The 17,108-nt window shown below is 33.8% G+C and overlaps 1 non-coding gene across 1 annotated transcript; it reads left to right on the forward strand.

The window, feature by feature from the left end:
• The first annotated feature begins 16,116 nt into the window (after positions 1-16,116).
• Positions 16,117-16,198, forward strand: Trnal-aag. The gene has a single exon. It is a non-coding gene; the product is annotated as a tRNA-Leu (tRNA).
• The last annotated feature ends 910 nt before the right edge of the window (positions 16,199-17,108 follow it).

The raw sequence follows: 17,108 nt of genomic DNA on the forward strand, positions 1-17,108 counted from the left end.
AAACATAATAATAATAATAATAGCAAGCAAGCAAGCGGTGCATTTTATGCGTTGACGCGTTGAACACTCGTGCGTTCATCTAAAAGTCCGTTGAAGAGATTAATCGGCTGATAAGTATGATGAAAGGGTTCACGTGATCGTTAATACGAGCTGTGATATTTGCGAAAGAATAACACGACGACGACGCGTTTTAATTATCCCCCGCCATCCCCAACCCCCTCGTTATTACCGTACTTAATTTGGATTGTTTTTTTTTTTGTTTTCTTTTTGTTTTCACGCAGTGGGTGAAAATGTAGCGAGGGGGAACAGAGGGACGAAGAGGATGGGAGGATTCATTGTTGTCTTTGTTTTAAAATGTTTCCTTTTCTCTCTGTCTTATTTGACGCTCATCTTTGCGTTCTAACACAATTTCTCTCTTTTTACAAAACAAATAAGCAAACCTTCCCGTCGAATTCGCGTCGTGGGTACGCTTTAAAAAATCCAGTTTTAAAATTGGCATCTCTCCAATGGCAACAACAGCACCGACGGCAGTAGAGACCTATCTAGCAAGCGAATGAACGAACCCGAGTGTATTCTCTATCTCTTTCTCTCTTTAGTTGTGTATCCAACGCGAACATAAAAAAAATAAAAAAAGGCCCTAGATCTCGCGTGAAGTGTATGTGTATGTGCATGTGTGTGTGCAAGAGCCGCAGTCAACAAAAATTGTTCGCGACTCGAAGTTGCACCCACTCGAAATCGAGTGGATTACCCTCCCCCGCTACACCCCCTTATGCTCCCTTCTCTTCCCTGATCCTCCTCTTCTCTTCCCCCGTTCACCCCTCGTCCCCATAGACACCCACACCCGTCCGTCCATCCGTAGCGATGCACTGATTTTAACTGCCCAATTTTTTTGCCTCATCCTTTCTTTTTTTTTTTTTATTTATTTTTTTTCCACCCGTTACAAAAATATTTTACCTCTCTCTCTCTCTCTCTCTCTCTCTCTCTCTCTCTCTCTCTCTCTTTCTATACCTCATCTATGAACAAACCCTCTATGAGATCGGGCAAACCCTCGGGATCAGAGATTTATCAACAAAATTTCGAGAATCTCGTTTTGAAATGATTCAAAGAAATAAAACAAAGGAGAAGAAGAAGATAAAGATTAAGAAAAAGATGATGATGATGATGATGATGATGATGAAGAAGAAGAAGGTGAAAAAAATGTTGTAAAAATAACAATAAAAAGAGAAGAGGAGGAGGAGAAGGAGGAGGAGGAGGGAGGGAAAAAGAAAGGAAGGACACTTCTCGTAATACATTTTTAATTCCAGCAGGGCCGATCGTTGGTGCCAAGGCTCGATATCACTGACGGATCTGTGACGAGATATCGCATAGGCAGATCTCGGTCGTTAAGCCTCGCGCTTTTTGCAAGATGACCAACGATCCCTATCAGTACAAATGAGCGCCATTTGCGCGTTCACCCCTTGTGTGGATAGACGAACCATAGAGTTTACTACCAACCACCACCACCACCACCGTTGGCCTGCTTGCTTGCTTGCTTGCTTGCTGAACTACCTGCCTATACTTTTTTTTCTCTCTCTTTTTTTTCTTTTTTTTTTTTCTTTTTTTTTTCTTTCTTTTTTCTTGTTTTTTCCCTTTCTCTTTTCGTCCTATGAGAAAGCACCTAGCACGTTCGGCACTGACCGCATTAGCGCAACGAATCGCGCCCCGTTTTTACATGAAAATCCTTATCTCCTACGCGGGGAGAATTAATAATGCAAGCATAAGCGATACTATCGCAAGGATAAAGAGAGTATTTTTGCTTTCGCCGAATAAGTCGATTTTTTCGTTCATCTAGGATAAAAAAAACACATACAAAAAGAAACAAGAATATTAAATGATATAGAAGTAGAGTAGAATAATTACATAGGAAATGGATTGAAATAACGATTTGAAGAAACTTATATCTGACGATTTCTCTTTAACTTTTAAGATAAAACAACGTAAAAAAATGATACAAGAAAAATACAATGAAATAAAAGTGATAGAATAATTACATAGACAAAGATAGAAAATAAAATGATTTGAAGATACTTATTTGCGAAACGATTTTTCTATACAATTTTTGGTTAATTATACAATCGTTAAACGATATTTTTATCATCTTTCTTTCTTTTTCTTTTTTGTACACGTAACGGTAAAAGCTAAGATAAATGTCGCTAATTGTTTGTCATGGTGGATTAAAGCCTATGAGAAACTAAAGACCGGAATCGGCACGCGAATAAGAATACACAATATATATATATATATATATATATTAACTGAGACCCCCTGACAATTTGCGCTTATTAATTCGAATTATCGCTGCCAAGTGGGTGTCCAACGGAGGATATTAAAACCTCTGACCTTTGCCAGGATGAGCTATACTAAAGTTAGTCGATTGCATTTATATATCCCCCATCTTTCGATCCTCTTCATATTCTTTTTATATAATCAACTATTATATATTGTATATTTATATCATAAATATATGCACATTTTTTTATATATATTTATAAATAATTGAAATAACTTACTATATCTGTATACTGTATATATGTATTCGTATTAACTGACGGCAGATACTGCAAAACTTTTCGAAAGGGGACTCCAACTTCTTCCCTTCATTTTAGAATCTGTTTCAACGTTGATACTGCACAAATTAACTAATTCCGTTCAAACGAGCACCAATAATAATGACAAAACTTATTAACAAATTAAATATATGCTATTACATAATCAAACTTTTTCCATGACGTTCATTATTGCGATTGAACACAAGAGAATTATTGAAATATTAATAAACGACATAATATCGATTATAAAAAGTTCTAACACGCATTATTCCAACTAGTATTAATAAAATATATTATCCACGCGATAATTCGCAAAGGTCAACACTAATTTCGCGAACACTCATTTGCAAAATTGTCTATCCAACGCGAACGAAATAAAATGACTACCTCTGATGAATGTATCGATTTATAATCGAAATATATATTAGATCTCGATTAAGATAAATTAGATCGAGCGTCTATTGAAGCGTTAGAAAAATCGATTAACTCTAGATGATATAATAAAAACAATAGAAGATAGACAAAATCATTGTAATATGATTACAAAGAAAATACATTAATGCAATCGATTGTTAAAATGATAATTACCCGTACATAAATATATATACATATATACATAATATAGTATATACATATATATCGGATATTTATAATTAGTTACAAAAATCGTACAGTTAGCGCCATCTCTCGGAATAAGCTTGAAACCGTTGAGAAAATCCTATTTTACCGACGTTGCGAGTGTTACATGGATATTCAGATATCCATACCTCCTCGTACGATGATGATAATAATAATAATAATAATAATAATAATAATAATAATAATAATAATAATAATAATAACGACAACAGCAGCGCGACAGATGCAGGACGTATTTGAATCTCCGCCCAGGAACGCCCTCGAAGAGGCTATTGGCCCGATATCCCTAGCCCAGGAAAAGGCTGCCATGGCCGGCGGAACTTGACGAACGGTCCAATCAGAACTCGTGTCGGTCAAAACAAAAGACACGCACAGTTCTCGAGAGGGTTGCAAGGCTGAACAAATGAATACCGGTGAACCCTCTAGGGGGTGTTGGAACAGTCGGGAGGTACGACGGAGAGGGTGGCGACAGAATCCGGCGTTTTTGATGTATTAAACCGTGGGCTCTACGTGACACCGAATGCTAACTAGGCCTTTGAAATGCCACACGCCGGATTCAAATCGCTAGAAGCGTCCTCTCGCTCTTTCTCTCTTCTACTCTTCTTCTCTATTATTATTATTATTATTATTATTATTATTATTATTATTATTGTTATTATCATTCCAACTGTTATTGTATTTTTATTATTTTATTTTTTCTTCTGATTAATATTTTATATTTTTCTTGTTTAATCAATCTCTTATCGTTATTTTACTTTTATTATTATTTACCTATTTATTTTCATTATTTATTATCTATATTATGATTGTACTTTGATCATTTTATTTTTATCTTCTATTATTATTGTGTCTATATCGGGAACATTACGATTATATTTTTTTTTAGTATATATATATATATATTATTTTAAATGTGTCATCATATTATTATTGTCCAATCTTGACAGTAGCCTTCGTCATATCACCGATTCGTTGCACTCAATAAATTAGACGGCACCACTCAAGCGTGACCTCATAGAACGTCTTTGATCGTTTCTTTTGATAAGATTCTTATCTACGCTTACATATGCTTTCCTATACATTATTCATTTTTATCTACGTCATTTCGCTGTAAACGACCAAGACAGCACGTACAATAAAGCCGATGTCCTGGAATGTGTGTTCCGCGTTAAAAATCTTACTTTCTTGTATTAATACTAAGATGTTTAGTATACTATGTATATACTGCAACAGAATAAATGTATGTTACATTATAAGATCGTATAAATATGTTAATGCAAAGAGATATATATATAGAAGTATAAAATAAATCAAATATTATTATAAATATATACCTTTTTTTAACTCTACATTTAACACACGTTAATTGTAACACAAATTTTCAATACGGTTTACTTACAATTCTAATTAACAATAAAATTATAATAATGCCTGTGTGTCACAGATGGCCCCATCATGGTTTCATTGATAGAGAACATAATTTTCAATGAAACGCATGACAAGTTTAATCGACTATGAAAAAAAAGAACAAAATTATTTTCAACTGCTTTTCTTTCCCGTCTCGATTAACGCCAAAGTCCCGGTCGTTAATATTTGTTTGTATTCTCTCTCTCTATTTGACTGATAATCGTCTTCTTTCCTCGAGACCTATAATTTCCAATCCTATAGGCTACTGACGTGGGTCAATTAGGGAGAACTCCAAAAGGCTTGGGCGACGGAACAGAATGACGGTTATGAGTTCATCAGTTTTCAGCTTCATTTTCAAATATTTCAAAAGTGTTAACTCACGTCCTGTCTGAATTTTCATCATCACCGTTTTCACCATTTCCCCCCCCCCTCCCATCAGATCTAAATTTATATAGGCTACATATATATATTCAAAAACGTATCAATACATGAATATAATTATTAATATACCTATATAGGTTGAATTATTTATAAATTAAATATATTTATATATATACATAAAAAAAAAAAATAGAAAAAAATATTACATAGAGACACGCACGAAGAATAAAAGAGTTGCCAGTTAAAAATAAAAATAAAAATAAAGAATAATAAGAAGAAGAAGAAGAAGAAAAAAAGAAAATATTTTGTCAATCGTATTTCGCTATAAACGATGACACACAATCCATCGTTTCGTTGAACGTGACGAAATAAACGCCCTTGTAAGGACACTAGGTGTGAAAATCAATTTGATAGACGAGCGTACGCGTGCCGAATTACCTCTACGTGATGTCGACCCGTTTTGCCATTTTCGCCATTATATTAACGACGAGCTGCCGGCACGCTCTCTGGTCCGACCCCTTCCCAGCAGCCTATACGATATATGCTAGACTATATGCGTATCGTAAACGTTATCGAGGCGAATAATAGTAACATCACAATCCCATGCACGTCTTCGCATTCCGGTTAAAGCAAATGGAGATAGGAGCGTCTACCCCCAACGTTGATTAAACTGCAACAGAAAATAAATGTTCATTTGTACAAAGTTCCATCTTCAATATAGTTATCGCGATACATACATACATACATATATACCTATAAGTACATATATATTTATTATATTCACACGCGCGATTGATCTAACGCATTATCATTGTTTTCAATTGCACCAAATGTTTGTGCCAAATTTTTTTAATATCTCAAATAATATATTTTTATATATCTAGAAAAACACTTTGGCCACACGGTTAATATTTATCTATTGAAAAACAATTGGTTTTTCGCGTTACACTGGGTTACATTATAATTATTAATCGTAGGAATTAGAATATATGTATTGAAGATGAATGAGAGAAAAAAGCAAGTAAGCAACTTCATTAAAAGTTTGACGATCTAATGTTCGAAAGGTACAAAAATGTCGATTAATTTTGGTCTTTTCTTTTTTTTTCTTCACGCTCGATATAATCCTCGATAAAGCAAGGCAATAATCCAAAAGCCTTCTGTCATTCGTCCATCCCGTTGGGTCCTGGAATTTCATCCGACGGATGAGACGGATTACAGCTCGTACCAAATTAACCTCTGTCTCGTCTGGGTTGCGTTACCCAAACCTTTTCGAGCGAATACGTCGAGTTTACACGAAAACTCACTCAACTGACCGCGATAACGCGAAACCGAAACTATCTTTCGTCGTCAGGTGACACAACAGGTGTCCCGAGGTTTTCGATAGGAATCAGCAAAGTCTACACCATTGACATCAATATAAGTTTCGTCTTTCCTAAACAGAAAATATCAAGGACCATTTGAAATAATTGAATGAATGCTAAAAATGCTAAAAATTAGTTATTAAAATCGCGGATCGATTCTTTTAAATCATTTCTACAAACATATTCCACTCTATTAACAATAAATAATAATTAATTTAAACATACATATCTTTCTGTCTCTCTCATACGTATATATATACCAATTAAAAATATAATAAACAAATTGTTAATGAAATCATTTATAAGTTAATAATATAATAAAAAACGTTAATGCATGAAAAAAATTATTATAAAAATATATAAAAAATACTACGAAAGAAAGAGTAATTTTTGTCAACAAGAAAAAAATGTCGGTCGAACGATTATGGCTCATAGACAAAATGGCGTTTCGGACCCCGTTAAGGGGTGTTACGCGTGTATATTCCAACCCTCGTACCAACCCCAACGTTCTAGGGATGGAAAGCACGTAACGTTATGTAATCGTATACATGGCTAAGATTGTAGAGGGTTGTCGAAGCTTTGTCGCCTAGCCATGTGTCTCTAATACGACTCCCATGGGGGGTCATTTCTATTCTATTTCACTTTCATGGGGTGTGTCGAGCGAGCCCTTACCTCACACCTAACTCCGTACAGCCCTTATCGTTTATGGTAAACGCATCACGAAGAGCCCGCAAGGGTGCTCTTTGCAGATTGACGTAAAATCAATGAACGAAGTCAATGGGTCTCTCGCTTGGTTATCCGGAACGAGAGGAAGAGTATTATAGGGGTTCTAACGTCTCCTCCTACCGTGAATAATGCGAGTGTTAATTACTTCACGCCATATTTCAACGACTACTATCACTGAAATAATCAAAGACGTTCGTTGACTTTCTTACCAATTCTTGGTAACCTGCAAGCATAAGAAATATTGAATATTATTATTAATGCAATATATGTAAAAATAATATTTTTTACTTAATTTTCTATAAGTTAATTCTTTTTATGTATACAAAAAGTATAATTACTCAATAAATACTCAAAGAGAATAGTAATATTGTAAAAATTATAATATAATATAATTTGTATATATATATAGAGTATAGATACAAGTATAAAATAATATAGTATAATTATATTATACTAATATTATAAGGTATGCTTCACACTAATATTTTTTATTACAATAATATAGTAATATAATGTTCGGGTGTATATAATTTTATTAAGTATATATCTATACAATATATATATACTGTAATATAATTACATTATATAGAATGAAACGAATAAAATTTCCAATTAAAAAAACAAAACAAAGGTATGAATATAATGAAAGAAATAAAATCTATTTTGCTTTGGTACCGAGTTGAATAATAAAAAGCCTATATACATATACATATATATATAATATAGAAATAAAATCAAGGTATTCGAACGCTTAGGATATTTATAATCACCTTAGTTAAAAAAAAAACTAGCAATGACTGTCAATTTATAAGGAAGCACATGGAATAAATTTCGTCTGACAGAAGAAATTGTAGCGTAGACGAGTTTCTATGCCTTCTTTATTTATATCCAGGGCATATGTAATCGACACTCAGCTACCGTGAGAGGGAAATATGTGGTTAAAGCCTTGGCATCGGCTTTGAAAAGTGGAAGTCATCGTCGCTAACGAGTCCGACGAATACACTCAACGTCTTTCTCTTCGCTGACGTCCTGTCCTTTTCTCGACAATATCTCGACCTTCGCGACAGATATAGTATCATTCTTGTTAAGAATCTTCAAGCGAATCACGATATAGGTATCTCCTTACTTTGCACGTGTGATTTAATACCTGGAATGTGTATTCAATCATAAGAAAGAAAAAACAAACAAAAAAATAACGAGAATGAAAGAAATATAAAAAGTAGAAATGTAAAAATAACTGTATAATAGATACTCGGTACCGTAGCGTACTTTCTTATAACCAATGATAAAAAAAAAGAAAGAAAGAAAGAAAACAACCCCCCCCCTTCCCCAAAAAGAAAATTCCGTTATTATTATTTAGCCCCATAAACAGTATAAGTTTCCTAACTTACGTAAATGCGATAGAGATTTGTAACATTTAAATGAGAAAAGAGAACTGGCGATAAAAAATGGGGGAAAAAAAAAAGAAATAGTTGAAATAAAAGAAGCGGTTTTTTCCAAGCCGAGTTTCGAAGCGTAATAGCAGTTGCTACTACTAGTCGTACGGCGATTTCCGTTGAACGTTGAGTTTTCAACGGGAAACGAAATAAAAATGACGGCGAAATGTTCTCTTCCGAACAGGTAATTCACGGCATTTCGCTTTTTCCATCCCCCTCCCTTACTCCGGACCCTTGTTCTTCTATCCTCAGCAGACGAGTAACAACAACGGCATCCCCATCAACAGCTACCACCACCATCATCAACACCCCCAACCCGTTTGCTTGCTTGCTCGCTCGCTCGCTCGTTCGCCGCCACCACCGCCGCCGTTGTCGTCGTCGTCGTCGAGCGGATTGCTTTTTGTTTCGTACCTTCGTGCCTCTCGTCCTTTGTTTCCGCGAGTCGCCGCGAGGAAATGACAAACAAATGAGCGCCAGGCCAGGCCAGGGTGTAAAACGTCGACGTCCGTCGCCATGGCAATGTGATGTGACGATCGACGTTTTAAACTCCACCGTTCGTTTCCGAGAAATACGTTCTCCGCCTACGGTACGATAGACCGACCGATGAAAATCCAATGTCGATGATCGAATTTTCTTCCAACTGAATCCTTTAAAACACATATCTATATATATATATATATATATATATATATGAAATATCGTCAATCAAAAATTTACAAATAATATTTCAGAAAAAGTAATCTTTAAAATTGTATATTTCAAACAAATGATAAATCAATCGAATGAATTTTTTTTATTAGCAAAAATACTAAATATAAAAATATATATATATATTTAATTATAATACTTACATAGTGTATATATTTAAGTTTTGTTTCGTATAAGAACATATAAAATGGCTTCCACCACCATATTATTCTCCACGTAAATATGTATATCTTAATGGCGTATAGGGGTGTAACTCTACAACCATCAGAACGATCGTGTATGTGTCATTCAAAAGGGACGCAAACGCATAGTAACATTTTTCCTCGATGGACTTGGTAACTATCGATTGTGTTTCAAAGTCGATTGTGTCTCCATTATGTGAACGAGAGGGTGAAATAAAGAAAAGAGGGTGGTCGGGAGAGAGAGAGAAAGAGAAGAAAGGAAGAGGGGGAGAAAACGACCAAGCGAATATGTTCGAAGAAGAGTGGAAAAAGAGAGAGAAGATGCCCCTAAAGTACGGGCGGTCCAATTGACTCCACCATATTGAGTTTGGTTCTATGGGCTCTCTGTACATGGGGCTCTTGGAATCGAGACACGTTATACGAAAGGTCCATCCCTGGAAGGAGCTTCCAGCTTAACTTCGTTACCAGGTTTCTACGTGACCAAAATCCTAGCAGCAACGATTCTCTCATCCAGATATACCAGCTACGTTTTAGACGTAACGATAAATAAGATCACTTCTCGACAATAGTAAACTGCTGCTCGCCCGAATCCATCGAGTTTTAAAATCCTCATTGAAAATCAACTTGTTATTTCGCTTGAAAATATCCAACAATCTTTCAGGCTTCAATTTATTTTATCTCATTGTTCTGTCAAATAATTATTATTTTGTTAATTTAAGATATGTGCTTATCGGTAAATTTTTAACATATAATACTTACATACATATATATGTATATATTATATATACAGGAACAATTTCACTCAGTGGATCACACAGGGTCTCGACAAAACTTCTATAGGATTTTCGTTCACGATATGTATCAAATTATCCTTATAATAGAATATGGCGGCAACATTACACCTACCAGGTGTCGCATTAGGCACCTTTTGAATGATCCAAGCTACGAGAACAACACAATGAATTATAATGCATCCTTGTCGCGGACAATAATGTTACCACAATGCTGTTCCATGCTACAAAAGGTGTTGCTTTAATGGGAATCTGGTTACAACGAGGCGTTCTAAACCATCACCGACAATTTTCCCGTACCCGTAAACAGTTTCTTCGTCGAAACTTTCGTCATCGAATGCCAGGGTTTTTTCTCTCTAAGGTCAAAAAAACTTTTCCCCTGAATAGCTCGACAAAAACGAATATTATTTGTCAAAACGTTGGGGGGGATCGTTTTAGATTATAATAGAATGAAAAATTGTATAAGCTAATTAAATACAAAGTAAAAGACAGTATATTTTTTAAACAACGATTCATTCAAAAATAAATTCAATTTCTAATCCTAATCGTATGTTATCTATTCAGCTCAAAGATATACACGTTCCGTCGGATCTAAAACAATCATAGAAGAGTATATGTCATACCTAAAATATAAGTAAAAATATGTATAATGTACATTATATAGATAAACAAATGACCGTAATTAGATACAATTTTAAACACAAGTTAAACTTACCATTAACGTAACAGTTAAAAATATAACAAATTCACAAGAATAAAAGAGCAAAGACCGTTAAAGTTATGCCCATCTCTCCCATTGGTTTGCAATAAAGCGAAGTTGCACTTTAAGGCAGTACGTTGGGGCGCAAATCAAAATGCAGTCGCTACCGGAAGAGTACTTGAACATTTGAAGAGCCCTTCGCTATTACTGTGAAGGACTTCCCAGTGCTTGGCGAATCAGTCACTAATTGCATTCGTGACATGGCCCAGAACTAACAAACGTTCCCTTCCTTCCTTCTTCCTTCCTGAAGGATCAAAATGATTTTTTTTTTTTTCTTCTTTTTCATTTTCATTTTCTTTCTCTTTTACAAGTTCATTCGTCTGAGATAAAGAAAATTCAATAATTCTCAATGACATTTTCAAAAAATATATTAAAATCACTGCGAATATATTATACGAACGTATGAAAAAAAAAATCAATATAAATTATATTTGCAGTGAATATTTTTGAAAAATAATAAAGGAAGATAAAGAAGTATGTTTTCTTCAATGAAACATTGAACAGATACAGTCAAGCTAGAGCTTTACCCTATTATCCTAATGGGTGATAATCATAAGATTCTCCTTGAGAGTCTCATTACGAATCAAGGACCCCTTTCTTAATGGCTCCTATGAAACTCATTGGCCATTTAACGCCGAGGACACGCCGTTAAGCGTTGAAAGGTTGACGGGCCCGAGAGCAAATTTTCTCATCAATCATCCGGCTGTCAATTGCGAATAAGATACAGTAGGATCAAATTAGTTAGCTCATAGTGTGAAATATTTCACCGTTATTCTATTTTTATTATCTATTTGATAAATAAATACGCGAATGCGAATTTTTCCATCGATCAACATATTTCTTCTTCTTCTTCTTTTTTATTCTTATATAATTTTTTATTTTCCTTTTTTTCTTTTTTTCTTTTTTTTTTTGTTCAAACATTATCAAATGATACCATTAAATGATCGCAATTTCATCGTACTTTCATTCAATATCGTATTTTCATTATCGATATTGGACACGCAATACACGAACGAATTTTAACAATGGCAGACACACCATACTTGCCTACGTACGCTCGACACCCCTTATACGTTCCCCTTGCGGAAACGCGACGTCTCCATGGTTACAACATTGAAACTCCACTAGGGGATGACAAAATGGAGAGGCGCAATACTCGGTCCGACAAAAGCGAAGTAGATCCAAAGAACGTCGGCGTACTTGTGTTTGAAAAGTCGATCTATACCTATATATATATCGACTCGCATAATCCAGCTTTACGATGAACTTTTATACTCTGATTAAAACTGTTCTGGACGCGCGCGAATCTGGAAAAGTAATCTCTTAAGTCCTGGATAGAAACTTAACAAAGAAACACCCTCGTAAAAAAAAAAAGAAACAAAAGAAAGAAATTATTTAAAAAAAAGAACTAACAAGTTTAGAAAGGAAGAAAAAAAAAAAATAAGAAAGATGGAATAAAATTGTATTATAACATACAAAAATAGCAGCTGATGATCGTAATACTCAAAATGATTTATCTCGTTGCTAAACTTCAACGGTACCCGCATTGACGTTATCTGTCATCGAAATTTCTTCCTAAGTATTGTCGGATGCAATCTTTCGGATCTAGAAAAGATTTTCAAGTGTGGGAGAAAAATTTCAACGATGGTATCTTCGAACTTGACAAAATTGTATGTATGTAACTAACATACGTAATAACGAAGTCTTATTTATAATGGACAAAAATAAATTCATCTTTACCTGAAATGAAATATAAATTATAATTTAATTTACCGTACCCACCATTCAAAGATAGCTACATAATAGATATTCCATTTAGTTTTTAAATGAATACAGCCACTAAAAGTATATAATGTAAATTCGATACGCGTGATTGGAATAAGAACTGATAAAAGAGAGGAAGAAATTTATAAGTCACGTAAAAATGTATAGAAAAAATAAGTAAGCAAAGAAATGAGCAAGAAATAGAATGATCAATCGTAGATAATAAATATGAAGAAAGAATCGGCGGAAATAAATATAAAATTAATGCGTGATCAAAATATAAACTGATAGAAAAATATTTAGAAATAAAAATGAAAAGAATTTAATGAAACTATATAAATATATAAATATCATTGCTATTATTTTATAACATATGATTATATATTGTTATAATAAATATATATGACGTCCTTTAATAAAAAAAAAAAAAAAAAAGACTAACATGCGAATGCAACTTTACAGTGAATTAATTTTATGTTTCATGTACGTAATTGTACGCATTGTAAGGACAACAATTATTTTATGAAATGTTGATCGGTTGCATTACAACAAAAAAAAACATTCTTTCATAAAAAAAAAAACATTCTTTCATAAAAAAAAAAACATTCTTTCATAAAAAAAAAAACATAAAATTATAAAGAAATGAAAATCAATTTTTGTTCGCGCTTAAAACTATTTCTTTTTTTTCCTTTTTTTTTTTACTTTAAGATAACGTCATAAACATTCGTATAATTTGTCTTTAAATTTTTTTTGTTTTCTTGTTTTATTTTAATTTGAAATTAAATAAGATAAAATTAATGAAAAGAAATAAAGAAATAAATAGAGAAAATGGTAGATTGATCGTAAACAATAAATAAAGAAGGATCGGCAGGCAAAATGGCGACCTAATATACCGGAGACTAATCCCAGATGAGACGAGGGATGCGATGGCAGAAAACGGAAGAGGATGACGGCGTCGTGGTGGGGTGGGGTGAGGGTACAAGGTGGAAGCGGGAGACGCATCTCTCGGATTACGTCTTAACAAGCTCCACGACGTTCATTTGTCTTATCCGCTGTCGCTAATGCGACAGCAGCTGTTGAAATGATTAATTCACCGCGGGGATGCATCCTCACTTCGTGCTTTCCTGCGACTTGCAGCATCCACTAACATCACTAACCATCTCGCTTGACGACTCTGTGTTTTGATTTGAATACGATTAATTGACACCCTGCAACATATTAATACATAATTATTTTTAATACTCATATAATATATATATATATATTCGCTGGGAAGTTTTACTTTAATCCAAAATTTGTGATATATTATTTATTATCTAAATCTAAAATAATATATTATTATTATTATATATATATATATATATATATTTAAATACATAAAAAAATACTAGAGAGAAATAATAACGTTATAAATTGATCTATTAACTAAATACCATTCCGTTTACATTAAAAATATTACAAATTCCAATATTATTTATTGATCACCCTGATATTTCATATCAAATCAAAACAAATCATTTTAATAAAAAGAAAAAAGCGTACCTATACATATATATATATATATTAAGTATACTATAAATACTTCCTAAGCCTTTAATGTGTGAGGCATAAAAATGAAAAGCATGATAAAGAAGTTTCGAACGACTTCAAGTTTAAAGTTATTGGCCTTTATCGGATACATGTCACAACTTCTAACATAATAACCAACCAAGTCTATTTGCTATGAAGTCTATGGAAACTTCTACGTCAAATTTATCGTCAGTACAGAAGCCCTCTACCATTTATCCCCATACATATACACAATGCATTGTCTAAACAGTATATAACTATATACATTCAAAGTGGACTTTTCGATTGGATTAACTTTCAATTTTCAAAGACCACCTGTCATTGATGGAAAACGGTAATGGGCTAACAGATCGATGACTAATCCGACTGAAAAATTGTTCAACAACAGAGAGTTGTCTTACCAAACGACGATATAATTGGACTCGATTAGCAATGGTATAGTTAGATTCTCTCTTATGAAACAGAGAGAGAGAAAAGAGAAGGCGGAGGGAAACAAAGAACCTCTAGCAGTGCGACAATTGAGCTTCATCGTGCGAATATAGAGTTACAAGAGCTGCCCGTGGGACGGGATGGAAAATGAGCGGCGAATATTAAGTTGACGAACAAAATGGCCGTCGTAAAGCGGAAAAAAAGAAATGCAGGAATGCTTTCTGTCCCTCTCACTCTCTCTCTCTCTCTCTCTTCTTCTCATATCTCTATCTTTCTCTCTCTTATTCTCTTTCTATCTATCTCTCTTTCTTTATCTCTTTCTCTATCTATCCTTCGCATTTCACTCGTCGCTTTTATTCTATACATCCCACAGCCGGTTCTACTCACTACGACGTGACGCGGGTCGAAAACTCTTTACTTTGCACATGCGCAATATTCCTGGATCGAAAAGCTCCGCCCGGGACTGCCTTTGTTTAAACCACGATATCTACGCCCACGACATGTGGCCGACAAACTGCAGATATGCTGTCTCTATCTCTGTCTCTATCTCTGTCTCTCTCTCTCTCTCTATCTCTCTCCCTCTCTTCTTCTATCTCATCTCTAATCTTCGTATATATGTAGTTCTGTATACATACATATCTCTACACGTGCGTTATCGATGAAAGCTGGAATAAATCTATGCAGATGTCAACGTTAGAAACTCTCCTATCATTTTCTGCATGATTTATGTCTAATAATTGTTTTCTCTCCTTAGAATGAATGAATGGAAACTGTTTGATAATTGCACCTATCATCAATGGCGAACATTGTCACGTTTATCTGAAAATATAAATAAAGGGATGTAAATATTTGTTCAACTGTTGACAGTTTTATTATTCGTATTTCCTCTAAAATATTTTAACGCAATCAGAAATATATATATATATATATATATATATATATATATATATATATATATTTTTTTTTTTCAAATGATTACGATCCGTCTAACTCTAACGTTAAAATCAAACATTTCATTTTATAACGACTAGCACGTTTTCAAATTTATTTTTTTTTTTATATTATATAAAGATAATTGTTGGAGATAGCAGTGTGAAGTCGCAGTATTTCATTATGAAGTGATCGGTCCGATACCGATATTTAATAAAAAGCTCCCTTTCATGGTTCCTTTCCTGGACCCGCTTGATCTGCTAATCGCTTATGCGTGTGCGTGTGTGTGTACATGTTGCCGATAAAGAAAATATATTTTTTTCAACACAATATAATGAATATATAATTATTAATATTTTGTTTTTCTATTTTAGTATTAGATGATTAAAAAAAAAGAAATTGAAACTAGTGACAATATTAATACTATTCACCAAAATTTGTACAAGGTAGCGTGGCCGAGCGGTCTAAGGCGCTGGTTTAAGGCACCAGTCTCTTCGGAGGCGTGGGTTCGAATCCCACCGCTGCCATATTTTTGCTATTATTTTCCATTATTTACCTGTAAACAATATTAATTTTCAAAACGTTATATTTATTTTTATCCTTGTGATTAAAAAAAAAAAAAAACCAGATAACAATCATATGCAGTTTTAAACAAATCCCGACATTGGCGCTCTCATACTTTTACCTGCATATGATAATAGTAGTTATTGATGAGACAACGTCGGTAATGTAGAATACTTCCGGTCATCGCAACGAATATGATCCATTTCAAAATCCAACTTTTACTAAAGTAAATATTTATATTATTTGTAAATGATAACCATTATCAGACAATGAAATATTAACGAACAATTTCGATGAAAATTTTCCTATTATTATTATTTATGGGATTTATGGGATCCCCCTGTTTGAAGAAACATAATAATAAATATGAAATGATTTCGTTTGCTTCGTTAATTCATTCCCTTGTAATCGTTTTAACTGATCGTTAAACTGCTCGTTGATACGGATCGGGAATGAATACGAGTATGAAATGAAAAAGAAAATCCGACTAAGAAAATGTAATAATAGTAGCATAGAGAGAGAGAGAGAAAGAGAGAAAGAGAGAAAGAGAAAGAGAGACAAAGAGAAAAAGTTGATATAGCCTGAAGCATCGGATGCGGCAAACAAGCGAGCCGAGAAAATAAACGAGGATCCTTCCGAATGAAACCAACAAAATGAGATTTTAATCGAATCGTTTGATGTATAAAACTTGCTTGTGCTCGCATATTCTACCCTTGCATTTCTATCTAAAGCCCGAGGGTTTGTTTTTACTTTTTTTTTTTTTTTTTTTTTTTTTTTTAAACAAAGAGATGTAACGTTGATACATGAAATACGTGATGTTAAAAGCCACGGGAAGATTGTCTCTTTTGAGCTACACAAATATTCGTTTTACAA

This window comes from Polistes canadensis, unplaced genomic scaffold (genome assembly GCF_001313835.1).
Source record: "Polistes canadensis isolate GaletaPanama2010 unplaced genomic scaffold, ASM131383v1 scaffold_232, whole genome shotgun sequence".
NCBI lineage: Eukaryota > Metazoa > Arthropoda > Insecta > Hymenoptera > Vespidae > Polistes > Polistes canadensis.